Raw genomic sequence first — 13,410 nt, forward strand, 5'->3', positions numbered from 1 at the left:
GTCCCAGAGAACTCAGTGTGCAAGGCTGAGCTGGACAGAAACCCAGGCTTCCTGACTGCCCCCAGGGCAGTGCTGCCCTCCCACCTCACCCTGAGGCCCATCTGCTGTTCTGAGATCAGCGAATGGGCTGGGAGGGGACAACCTCTCACACTCCCCATTCCTGAGGCCCAGGCCAGGGACCTGAGCAGTCTCAGTGTTGAGGGAAAATCAGACTGACAGGTCAGCTCTGCAAAAATCAAGCTGAGACCAGTGCTTTCTGGAGAAACACTGAAACTATCATTTGCTCTGGCCAACAGAGCAGTTTCTTTCAGGTTATTTCTGTCCAGAGGAGTCAAGGGCGTGGAGAGAAAGGGGCGAGGTGGATAAAGCACATTTCTTTTAAAGAATCTAATACAAAAAGACAGAGGAAGGAGCACTCCCCAAGGCCTATCCTGTTGGCCCAGGGGAGATGCCAGGCTGGGTCCTCCCACCAGTTGTGTGCACCCATCCCTGCCCCTCCCAACCTCCCCATGCCCAGCCCTCCCTGCAGCAGGACACCCTCAGCTCCTTCTGAGATGAATTCTGATGCTTCCTCCTCCTCCTCCTCCTTGCTGACGTGCACCTTCTTTGAGCCTCTATAATTATAAATAAATGATGTCTGGATTGATTAGAGGATTGGTTTTCTTTCCAACAACAACCCTGACCTCTCATTTCTGAAATCTTGCTGCCAACCAGCATCATTCAAATTTCCCGTTGCACTGGGAATTTAGTGGAAAGAGTCCTCACTTGAGAATGCAAGTGCATGAAATCTGGAGTCTAAAAAGGAGGGTCCGGTCCTGGTCCTACCAGTGATGTTCTGTGTCCTCAAGGGGGATCACTCAATTTTCCCAGCAGTCAGTAAAGGGAATGGTAATCCCTGGCCACGTTCATTACAGAATTGGGAAGAAGTGAATAAGTGTGATAACACAGTGAACTGTAAATGCCCATTGCAGATGTCAGCTACAGAGTTGCTCCACCTTGCAGCTGACCAGCTCTGTAACCTGGGCAAATGGTAGTAATTGCCTTGAGCTTCACTGTCCTTCTCTGCAATAGACATAACCACAACTTCTCTTCTCCAGTATTGTTTTGGGGACAAAAAGCTCATATACATGTGAAGACATTTTTAAAAAATAAAATGTCCCACCTCACTGATATATAGTGATTATAAATGATGCTTATGGAGAATGTTTAATGAAACAAATAATTACGCTGCAAGTGAAAAATTTAGGATACAAGATTGTGTATACAATATATAAAGAAAAAACACATAGAAGGACTAGAAGGAACAGTGGCAAAATGCTAACAGTAGATGTCTCCAAATATGAGGATGCTTTACTTACTTTATGAACTTCTTTTTTTCTACAACGAGCATATACAATAATTAACAGAGTGTAGGGAGATTAGAATTTTTATTAAGGTTTTTAAAAAGTTGTTGAGAAGTCTTGTTCTCAGGTTGCTCAGACAGATGCAGCACTAACGGCCAGACCAGATCTATGCCTAACACAGAATCTGCTGGGCACAGTGCGTTAGGGAGGGAGAGGGAGAGGGATGTAGCCCCACAGGGAGGGAGGAGGGGAAGTGGCCAAACTGCCAGCCTAGCAGCCACAGGAGCACTGCCTGTCACTTCCTTGAGCCACCACAGGACAGCAGAGATGGCGGGAAGCTCAGAGATCCCTAGTCACTCATCATCCTCGATCCCACTTTCCAGATCAACATCTGGGGCTAAGATGGGAAAACTGACTTGTCTAAGATATCAGGTCTCCCATCACCTGCTTCTCCCTCTCTTCTGTGTCACCTCTGGGGACTGGGAACTGTCTGCCTTTCTGCTCTCCAGCTGCTACTCACCTTCCCAGTTTTCAGGTCAGCATATTTGCTAGGGGATCAGAATCACTAACATAAACTTGAGCACAAAATATTCAGGATGTGAATCTGCCTATCCTTGTCCAAAAAATAAGGCCATTGCAAACACAGCAGCTGAATAATAAAAACTATAAAATTCAGAGATCCTAGAGCTTGGCACAATATCTTCCTCCTGCAGACAAGAACACTGATGGCACGGAGACCGTTAGTGACTTACACTAACAGTTAATTTGTGGATGTGCCAAGTCACATACCTAGATCTTTTTATTCTTAGTTTCATCATCTTTCTCATTATATTGTTCAGCTCCTGAAAAATGAATTAATAAATTAATGAATGGAACAAAAATTGATTATAAGTGTTGTGATCTAATAGATAATTATCACAGACCGGAACTTCCAAAATACTGGGAACATGTATAATAATCAAACAGTTTATGTCTTTATATAAAAAGATTGCTTACAAACCAATAAGAAAAAGATAACCCAGTGGAAGAAAAGAATAGATAAAGGATACAAAGAGGTAATTCATAGAAGAAGAAATTTAAATAGCTGACAAATATATGTCCTACTTTTATAAAATAAGTTTGTTACAAAAAAATTCAATTCATTCAAAGGAGGATTGGATGGGGAAGCTCGAAGCCTCTTGCTTTTTACATTATGTATTTCTGCATTGTTTAAATTTATTATAACAAATATTTTGAAATTTTTAAAAACTGGCCTTCTAAAATTTAAACATATAATCACACAATTTCAAAACTAAACATTTCTTTGTTGTTTGGAATTATATTGGCCAGTATTTGCCTTTGTCCATCTACAACCTTAACATGCTCTAACAACAAATAAATAACATATTCACACCACTGGCCAAAATTAATTCCAAGTATGTCAAAATATCCAAAGTGAAACACTACTTTAAGAGTAGGTAGCCATTTTCTTCTCCAAGGGATCTTCCCAACCCAGGGATTGAACCCGGGTCTCCTGCATTGCAGGAGGATTCTTTACCCTCTGAACCACCAGAGAAGCTAAAATATTACATGATAATACAAAATAATTTAATCTTGGGCTGAGAAAGGGCTTCCTAAACAAAACATAATATTGGAAAGCCATAAAAAACATAGCTGACAGATTTAACTACTTCCAAATTTGTGCAAGACTTATAAACCAAGAAAAGAAATGAGAGGATGGGAGAAAATATTTGCAATATATATAACACACAAAATATTAACGTCTATACTTTAGGTAATAACCTAAAATCAATTATAAAAGACCAAACACCCAATATAAATAAAAATGGGCAAAAATTATGAATAGGCAAGTCAGTAAAAAAAATAAATTTAAATGGTTAATTAACAATTTTTATGATGCTCCACTTCATATACAATTAGAGTACACACCAAATATTCATGAAAAGTGGTTTAAAATTATAATTTGTATTATGGAATACTTTGAAGGCATTTTTTTAATTAAGGCCAATCTGTATGTAAAATATGGGAAGATCTTCAAACATATTTCATAGAAAAATATGTTACAGAACAATACAAATATCATACTTAAAAGCTTTATATCTGTTTTAAACATGAACAGAGGAACTTGGCAGGCTACAGTCCATGGGGTCGCAAAGAGTCAGACACGACTTAGTAACTAAAGAACAACATATACATATAAATGTATGGGCAAGATTCTGAAAGAACACACATCAAACTGTGAAGAGTGGTGTCCCTCTGGAAGGAAGCAGAAATGAAAGAGGTAACTTGGGAACCAAGAGGATGTTCACCATTTACTTTATTTGCTAATGTATGCATTGTTTGAATCTTTTGCAAAACTGTATTCCTCTATGACCTGTTTATTTTGGTGGTGGTGGTTTAGTTGCTAAGTCGTGTCAGACTCTTGCAACCCCATGGACTGTAGCCTGCCAGGCTCCTCTGTCCATGGGATTCTCCAGGCAAAAATACTGAAGGGGTTGCCATTTCCTTCTCTGGAACATCTTCCTGACCCTGGAATTGAACCCGGGTATCCTGTATTGCAGGCAGATTCTTTACCAACTGAGCTACTGGAATGGGTTGACATTTCCTTCTCCAGGGGATCTTCCAGACCCAGGGATCGAACACATGCCTCTTTCATCTCCTGTATTGGAAAGCAGATTTTTACCACTGCATCACCTGGGAAGCCCCCTGTTTACTTTGCTGCTGCTGCTGCTGCTAAGTCGCTTCAGTCATGTCCGACTCTGTGCAACCCCATAGACAGCATCCTGTTTACTTTAGAAAGCAATGAAATAGAACAATGGAGAGGTCTTCATGACTGTGTTTTCTCCTAAACCAGACTATCAAGAATAGCCTCAATTTTAGGAATAATCTCTCAGGATGGAAATGAGACAACCAACTCATTAGGAATTTTCTTCTAAGTCCACCCTTAGCCTTCATGGTGCATGAACCTAGGCCTGTTTCCACTTGTTTAATCTTCAGAAACCACACAAAACAGTGACCTCTCCAGACTTTCATACAGAAGTGTCCCACCTCCACCTCCTCCCACTTTTCATCCCTCCCCTCCTCCCAGGACAGGTTCCTGTCTCTGCATCTAACCAGGTCTCCCTGCCCCTGGAATCCTCCTGTAGGAAGGTCAGCTCCAAAGCCTTTGCTGGAAAAGCTCAGGCTGTAGACATTTCAAGAGAAGAAACTTCACAAAGTTTGAGGCCACCTCAAAGAGAAGGTCTCCCAGAATCCTTGGTCATTTTCCTTACCTTCACCAGAGGGATGAGAATTTTTCCTCTGCACCGTTAAAAGATGCCAGATTCAGAAAGCCATCCATTCATCACAGGGTATGAGCATGTACTTACATGCCAGATATCACACAGGAACTTTTGTTTCATTCAGGCCACACCACAGTTCCAAGGTGGGCACTACTGCTTGTCCACATCTTACCAATGGAAAACCCAGATCTGAAAGGTGACATCACCAAACATCAGTTCCACGGTATTAGGGACACAGTTTATACTCAGGATTTGGACTCCAATCTGTGTGCCTCCAGGCTCAGGGAGGACTGACGTCTCCACTTGCCACATTGAAAAATATTTTTCTCTACAGTGAGGAAATCTTGGGGTACAGATTATACTCAACAAGAGAGGTCAGTGTCAGGTAAATAGATGAAAACCAGCTTGACAGAGTTTTACCCAAAAGTATGCCCCCAAGGAGATCAAACCAGTCAGTCTTAAGGGAAATCAACCCTGAATACTCCTTGGAAGGACTGATGCTGAAGCTGAAATTTCAGTATTTTGGTCATCTGATGTGAACAGCTGACTCACTGGAAAAGTCCCTGATGCTGGGAAAGATTGAGGGCAGAAGGAGAAGGGGACATCAGAGGATGAGATGGCTGGATGGCATCACTGATGCAATGGACATGAACTTGAGCAATCTCTGGGAGATGGTGAGGGACAGAGAAGCCTGGCGTGCTGCTGTCCGTGGGATCACAAAGAGCTGGACATGACTGGGTGACTGAAAAACAACAACATGCCCCCTAATGTGCTTCGACTCTGGGAAACACCATCAAGGAGACCAGCTTTCTCATTTAGCCTTGGCCTGGGAAAGTGTAGCCCTTCCTCACTATACCTCAAGTGCAGTTTTAGGGCTGGAACTGCTCTCCACATGACCTCTGGAATCTCAAATTCCATGGTGCCATCTCACCTCTCCAGACCCACAGGCATCCCCCTACACGCCTCTGTCTTCTCTGCTTTCAACTTTCGAGCTGATCCTCGAGGCCACTTCTTGCAACCTCAATACGTTTATCAAGTAGTCTGAGCTAATCTCCCCACTCTCCATCCATGCCTCTGGGACTGCTCCCAGGATCCACACAATGAGCACCCTTCCCCTCCACATCCTGGCCGCCCCCGCTCATCTCAGCTATGCCTGTCACATAATTCTAACTCGGAGCTCACATTATCCCAGCCAGGGGGCCTCAGCAGGGACCGATATCCTTGAGTTAACTCCTCCCTAGTTACCTTCACTACCAAACACATTTCCTGTTTCCCCTGCCTCAGAGCAGGCACACCTCAGGCGAAGCCCACTGCCCAGAGAATGGGCACTCTTTATACCAGGGTGGGAGAAAGTGTTTCTCCAATCACTGACCCATCCCCAGTGGGTCTTGACTTATCCTGGAGACTTAACAGGATACTTCTCTATCTTCCCTCTTCCTCTGCACACCTCTCAGCACACACACACAAGGCACCCGCCAGCCACACAGACTTAGCTGTTTAGGCAGAGGCATTGTGCTTTAGCACAATGGAAGCCAGAGCTTCTGTGGAGCCTCCCCCTCCCCCAAATGCAGACACCAGAGATGCAGCCCTTGGCTGCCTGCCCAGGAAGCTCCCCATCCTCTCCAGCCCCTGCTCTTGGGTTCTCCTGACAAGCTGACGGTAGCCACAGGCCACCCCACATCCCCCTCCCCGGCCTAGAGGATCCCATCCAAAGCAGACAGGGCTTTTTAATGAACAATTAGCTTGAATTTTTCATTAGCTGCAGCTTCCTTTGAAGTTCCTGCCTCTATGCCTTTCACATCACCAAGCTATGTATAGCCAGGGAGGCCTAGGCCATCTCAGTGGAGAGCCCAGCGGAAGTGTGGGTTAAGGTTCCCGTGGACCCACCTCTGAAGCAGACCCCTGATGAAGATGATCACCGATTCAATCCATTTCCCCCAGACAGCCCATGTGTGGCCTACTTCAGACAGGGGTTTCCAAGGGCATCAGCAAAGCCCACTCTGCTATAAGAAATGTTACTCTTCCCTGCTGCTGAGGATGACCATTGTAAAGACAATGAAGGTGACAAAAGGGATAAAGAGAGGTAGATGCCTTCTGTCTGTACACCAGTTCATTGTTAGCAGAGATCTTACACATTCAGACTCTCATCTCAGCACCTTAGCGACCCTGTGAGGTCACTGTGATCATGACTAACAGCTTCTGGCTTACAGAAGAGGCCACTGGGCTTCAGGGTTGTGACTTCATCCAGGGACACAAAATAAGGGAATGGCTGAAGTAGGCCTGAGGATGTTTCAGGATGATGAATTCAGGCTGGATATTTCAGAATGAGGAAGCCCCAGGCCAGGGAAACTGTCTAGATGAGTGGATGGATAGATTTTCAAGTATTGCTACTCACACCAGTTTTTTGGAGATGTTTTCAAGAAAATGAAAGAAGAAGAAAAAAAAAATACCTTTTTTAGTTCTAAGTACATATGCAGACAGTGAGGGAGGAGCCCACACACATCCACTCTGGGAAGTCCACAGACTGGACTTAAATCTCGCCTCCACCGGCACTACCAAGGACGCCTACCTAATGTCGGGAAGACAGAGCTTTTCCAGGGGAGTGCCTGTCCTTTTAAGGCCAGCAGGAAGGCCGGTGCCCTGGGAGAAGGAAGGAAGTCCTCTCCAGTTCCAAGAAGAAGAAACCTGAGGGAAGACCTCACCCCACTGCTCCCCACAACCTGAAGAAAGGGCCACCCACCTGCCAGATCTGCCTCAGGTGCTGATTTGGCTCCAAGTTACCTCCAAGCCCAGGGTAGAAGCAGAAGAGGAGCTGGTTGTTTTAGATGGGTCTGGTTGCTTTGTGGCACCTAGTGGATGGTCAATAAACTATTGTTGTGGAATGGAATGGGATGGGATGGGATGGGATGGGATGGGTGGAGTGGGATGGGGTGGGAAAAGGGCAGAGAGCAGGTCACAGTATGCCCCACCCCCCGACTCCCGACCATACGTCCACCTCCTCAACCTCCTTCCCACAGTAAGCACCCTGGTCTCGCCCCCTCCTCTGTTTGCGTGGCCTTGGACTTACCTCCAGTACTCTCCATAAGTCTTCCCCTCTCTGCTCCACGGTTTCCGTGCCATTGTGGACACCAGTGGGACCTTGTTCAGCACACATGCCTATGGAGTCCATAGGCTCAGGAAGCCAATGCCCTTAGAGGCAACACTCAACCAACGGGACAGAAGAGCCGGTGGATAAATGCACACTGTCAGGTGGACAGTTGTGAGATACATCTTATGTTCTCCCTAGACAGTCTCAGTGAGGCCCAGCCCCATTTCTCTGCAGTAGTGCCCTTTATCTTGGATTCTCCTCCTTCCTTCACTTTCCCCCAGGTCTCCCAGATATACTACCTACCATGAGACCCCTCAGAGAGCTCTTAGGACCACTGGCCCTCTGCTATTTCTTTGGTTCCTGTCCACAGAACAGGTAGCCTGTTCCCTCCCTGAGAGAAACCCTGCTGTGTACTGTCCCCAGATGGCAGATTAACAACGCAGCTAGCCTGACCAGAGTCCAGTCCCGTGCATGAACTGGGCTGTGTGCTTTCTAAACCTTATCTCCAAGCCTCACAACTATTCTCTGGGGCAGGTGTTACTTTTCCCATTTTATAGATCCACACATCAAGGTTCAGAATATGATACAAGTCACAACTAGAGACAAGCAATTGGCAGAGCTGGGAATTGGCCCCAGGACCACCCTGGGCCCCCCTCAGTGTTACACAGGATGGTAGTCTTGTCCCTAGAACAGTAGAGCAACCCTCAGGACCAATTTGCAGACTCATGGAGCCATGAGATTGGTCCCCTATCACCCTTGGCAGAGGGACACTAGAACAAGCTAGAAGGTGGGAGAGAGCATGAGGTGTGGGAACAGTGAGGCCGGACTGAACTAGAGCAGAGAGAGCAAGCTGAGGGGCTAAGAAGGGGGATCTAAGTTCTGGTGTACCAGCTCTGCCTGTTGGGAAAAGTGGATTCCTCCATGAGGGCCACCTGGAGCCTGGGGAGGCCCTGAAACAAGGGACTGGCAAGGTCAGATTTCTGTTTCAGGGACTCAGGCTGGGCGTGGTCACAGTGACTGGGCGTGGTCACAGAGTGACTGGGCGTGGTCACAGGGTGGATGGGCGTGACCAGTGCTGCTGGGCAGACAGTCCAGGAAGATGATCAAGGCCTGGAGCTGGATGAGTGACACGCAGGGCACAGGGTGAGGAGAGGCTAAACCCCGAAAGATGTGGGAGTCCAGGGAGAAGGTGGAGTTGAAGACAGCCTCCAAGGCTGGACCCAGGGCTGCAGCACTCCCTGCCAGGCAGCCCTCCTTAGGCCCTGTCTGTAGCAGGCGTGTGGGTCCATGAAGAGTGTGCCCCAGCGCCACATGCCCACCGACCACACCACAGCCAGTCTGGTCAGTATCTCTGGGCAGCCCCTCCATCCCCGAAGCTTCAGGCCGGGCTCCTCTCCTGCCCGGGGTGTGGTCAGCAGCCTCTGGGAAAGGGTGTGGCTTCCTCAAGCCAGTCCTGGGAGTCTCTGCCCAGCCAGCTCTGCCCTCTGAAACCTGTGATATATTTACAGGCAGCCAAGCAGGGGAAGTGAGTGGGAGCAGAATATGAATTATTGACCGCTCACTCTCATCCTGGCCGGGGCTGCTGGGCCGAGCAGAGACCCAGGGGAGCCCCAAGGCAATCTATGGGCATTAAGCAGAGCTCTTGAGGAAGCCAGAGGAAGAGGCTTCTGACTGTTGGGGGAACCCTAGGTGGCCTGAGCAGTGTGGCCCCTGTCCTGGCTCCCTGGGGTCCCCAGCATCGGGGAGGGAGTGGTGAGCAGATACTCAGTAAGGAGCCCAACAGCCCAGACCCAGCTTTACCAAGCCCAGCCAAGCCACCCCTTCTCCCTCATTGGCTGCCACCCGACACCAGGGATGTGGCCTGCCGAGACCACCAAATCCCTTGCAAGCTGCCTGTCACTACAGAGGTCCACTGTCCCCTCTGAGATGACTGTCACTGTGGTCCCGAGTCTTGTTGTTCAGTCACTAAGTCGTGTCCGACTCTTTGAGACCCCATGGACTACAGCACGCCATACTCCTCTGTCCTTCTCTATCTCCTGGAGTTTGTTCAAATTCATGTCTATTGAGTCAGGGATGCTATCTAACCATCACAGCCTCTGCTGCCTACTTCTCTTTTTGCCTTTAATCTTTCCCAGTATCAGGATATTTTCTGATGGATTGGCTCTTTGAATCAGGTGGCCAACATATTGGAGCTTCAGCTTCAGTATCAGTCCTTCCAATTGAACATTAAGGGTTGATTTCTTTTATGATTTACTGGTTTGATCTCTTTGCAATCCAACAGACTCTCAAGAGTCTTCTCCAGCACCACAGTATGAAAATTTCCCAGTCCTGCGGGGCACCAAATCCAGCCCGTGGAGTGGCCCTGAAGGGCAGACCTCTTTTGCTCACACAGCATCTCTGCTGGGCTGCAGCACAACCTCTGCAGAACTTGCCCTAGGAAAAAGGCCTCTGGGTGATCACTCCCTACTCCAGCTCCTAGCCAAGGAAAGAGCTGGATCCTGCCATCAAGGAGCCAAGACTCAGCAGACATGGGTCTGAGTCACAACACCACTAGCCAGCCATGGACCCAAGCCTCAATTTTCCCATCTGAGAAATGGATATGAAAATAAAACCTGGCCTACCCTCTGGTGCTGGCAGGCATATCCCAGAAAGCACATGAGGATGAACTCTGCAGATTGAGGTATCATTCTTACCAAGCCCAGTTCTCCCCTGAGTCTTGGCTGCAGTCAGCACCTCAACCTTCTCAGACGTAAAAACCTAACAGCCAGGGTGACAGGCCACCCAGCCATGTGATCCGTGTGATCCAGCCTCAGGACCAGAGGCTTTTTATATTTTCACATTTGTCCTTCCAGGACGTGTGGTGTTGGGAGAGGCAGCCTCCTGCCAGGCTCCCTCCCTGCCTGCCCGCCTGCACAAGACAGACCAGTTCTGAGGTGAGGGAAGAGACCAAGATGGGATGGGGGTGGTATGTCTCTGGAACCCACAGTGGACAGGCAGCATCTGGGTCACTGCCCTCTCTCCTCACTGAGCTGGGGCACTCACCCAGCTCCTGCAGACCTCTGGTTTCTGCTGGTAGGCTCTGGAGGCCTTGAGCACTGTGGACAGGGAAGGACCCCGCCCCACCGCCCCCCCACATGTACTTCCCAGAAGCCCACCCCCTCGGGCCTTGTGGTCCAACCACTCGCTGCCGAGGAAGCCATACCCATAGGCAGATGGTGTTTCTGCTTCTCACTTGCTTGTCACCTCCCTCTCCACAGCTCATGGCACTCTGAGAACTTTCCAAGTTAGCAACCACAGCATCTTCCAGAGGAGAGAGAGAAGAGGTCACTAGAGGGCTGGGTGTGTAGAAGGTGCAAGGTTGCAGAAAAACCATGCGAATCATTTGTATAAAATGTTTCATTCGATGTCTGTACTAAAAAAATACATACAACCTGAAAGTAAAGACTTATTTTATTTGCTGGGAATGTTTAGGATTCCGAGCCCAGGAGACAGCATCTCAGTAGCTCTGAGAAAATTGCTTCAAGGAGGCAGGAGGGAAGTCAGGCTGTATACAAGTTTGCAACAAAGGGAGCAGAGAGTCTGAACAGCAAAGATCAGGTATCAAGTTAAAGAATTTAGCATTCTTTGTATGGGAAGATGCAAGCCTCTGGGGTCACTGAATTCATTCCTTTTATATGCACCTCAGGGGCTTCCTTAGTGGCTCAGATGGTAAAGCAGCTGCCTGCAATGCAGAAGACCCTGGTTCGATCCCTGGGTCGGGGAGATCCCCTGGAGAAGGAAATGGCAACCCACTCCAGTATTCTTGCCTGGAAAATTCCATGGATGGAGGAAGCTGTTGGGCTATCAGCTATCTCTGGCCAATCCTGTTTCCTTGTTCACCTTGAGGAGTGGCAGTTGGCTATTTCTTGCATTCCCCTAGCTCCTCAGCAATCACCATGGAGGGTGGGGGGCAACAGCATCCACTGTATAACAATTTTGGGAGCCCTCATTCATATTTAGAGGCCAGAAATTGCTGATGGCTGTGACATTTCTTGTTTATTGATATGACAGGAGATATTTTCATTTCACAGACTAGACACAGTATTTCTCAAAGGGGACCGTATTGGCTTTTGGATTGAGATCATCCTTGGTTGTGTAGGATCATCCTTCATTGCAGGATACTTGGCCTCCCTGGCCCTTCCTTATGCAGCACCTACCCTCAAGGTTCTTTTACACTCAACCCCCAAGTACATTTCCAATGGTCTCTAAGGATGAAGTTCTGCCCCATTAAGAACCAGAGGCTCACCAGAGCAGAGACCTGGTCGCTCTCTTCCCTTTCTGACTCCCTCTGCCCATAGCACCTAGAACTCATGTCAGCCTGCAAGGTGCACACAGAACATGCTCCTACCTGCCGACTCAATGCCCCCTCCAGGTGGCTGTTGGACAAACAATTTCTGCATGCTAGACTGACTGACCAGCTAATTGGATGGGCAACTGGACTGACCAAGTGCCTGCTTACCTAACTGATAGAAGACACAAGCCTTTCCAGAACAAGTATTCCCTGAAACAGAGTACAGATCTGCGTCAGCCACACTCTCTGGGGTCACAGACCCTCCACCATCTCATACAGGGGGGTTCTCACTTGCCTCGATTCTCTTCCTTTGGGAATTCTCTGCCACCACCCTTGAGGGACAGAGGCCATTGGCCCTGGCTCTAAGACCCCAGACCTCCTCCAGTTAAGCCCACACCCCAAGAGCCCATCTCCACCCCTGACTCAGCAACCGGAAGCTTCTCAATTCTGCCTGCCTTTACACTGATCTCAAGGATGTGTCAGAATGAGCCATGCCCCCCGACCCAGTACTTTCCCTGCAGGTATAAACACACAGGAGCAGCTCTTTCCCACATCTTACTTGAGCAAGATCAGACTCCCCCACTCCAATTCAAATCTGGCTGACTTGGCCTGTGTGAAATCAAAAGCCCTCTCCTACCCATCCTTCCTCCCCCTGGACTCTTCACTCTACCCTGGCCTTCCTCCACACAGGGTAACATCCATCTATCCTTCTATCCATCCAGTCATCCATCTATTAATGGCTCTTCACCATCTATCCATTTACCCATCTACCTGTCCAGCCCACACTCCATCCATCCATGTACTAAGTTATTCACTCAAAATTCAGAGTTTATTCAGTAGGTTAATAATGAGGCCACACCTGCCTAGTGTCCGTTACTCTCACTCAATTAGCCCCCTTATTAAAAGACTTCAGAGTCAATTTTCTCACATTGTATCCCCCAGAGCCTAATTCTTCCACTCATCCCACATGTGTTTATTAAGCACCTATTCTGTGCCAGGTACTGTACTAGCTGCTGTGGATACAATGATAAAGAATGTGGTGCCTGCTTACCCAAGGCTAGTTTGTTGCTGAGGACAAACCACTGAAACAAAAAGTTGGTTCATTTGGGAACAGTGATGAACAAAGCATGCCAATGGAGAATCGGATGACAGCAATACTAGCATTTCCACGGGGCTCACCACATCTGGCACCGCTCTGAGCCCAGTGCTTACATTAGCTCACCTGGTCAGAAGGGGGACACCTATTCCAGGGGGAGGGGGTCCTGACAAACGGGATAGTCTGTGCAAAGGCAAGGGCACAGTGACTGAAGCATAGGAGACAAATGAAGGAGTGGCAAAAGAGGAGACTGAGAAGGAGGCAGTGTCACA

The 13,410-nt window shown here is 48.0% G+C and overlaps 2 long non-coding RNA genes across 4 annotated transcripts; one reads left to right on the top strand and one right to left on the bottom strand.

The window, feature by feature from the left end:
- Positions 1-1,414: 1,414 nt before the first annotated feature.
- LOC145507034 (uncharacterized) lies at positions 1,415-9,062 on the bottom strand. 2 transcript variants are annotated; one of them, XR_014054514.1, is made up of 4 exons: positions 7,692-9,062; positions 7,365-7,473; positions 4,616-4,813; positions 1,415-2,185 (listed from the first exon to the last, which is right to left on the bottom strand). It is a non-coding gene; the product is annotated as an uncharacterized LOC145507034 (long non-coding RNA). The 2 variants fall into 2 exon arrangements; XR_014054513.1 differs by lacking the exon at positions 1,415-2,185 and adding an exon at positions 3,643-4,002.
- Positions 8,801-11,149, top strand: LOC145507033 (uncharacterized). 2 transcript variants are annotated; one of them, XR_014054511.1, is made up of 4 exons: positions 8,801-9,053; positions 9,994-10,392; positions 10,565-10,645; positions 10,970-11,149. It is a non-coding gene; the product is annotated as an uncharacterized LOC145507033 (long non-coding RNA). The 2 variants fall into 2 exon arrangements; XR_014054512.1 differs by lacking the exon at positions 10,565-10,645.
- The last annotated feature ends 2,261 nt before the right edge of the window (positions 11,150-13,410 follow it).

The sequence above is a fragment of the Giraffa tippelskirchi genome, chromosome 5 (genome assembly GCF_054371585.1).
Source record: "Giraffa tippelskirchi isolate mGirTip1 chromosome 5, T2T-mGirTip1v1.2.pri, whole genome shotgun sequence".
NCBI lineage: Eukaryota > Metazoa > Chordata > Mammalia > Artiodactyla > Giraffidae > Giraffa > Giraffa tippelskirchi.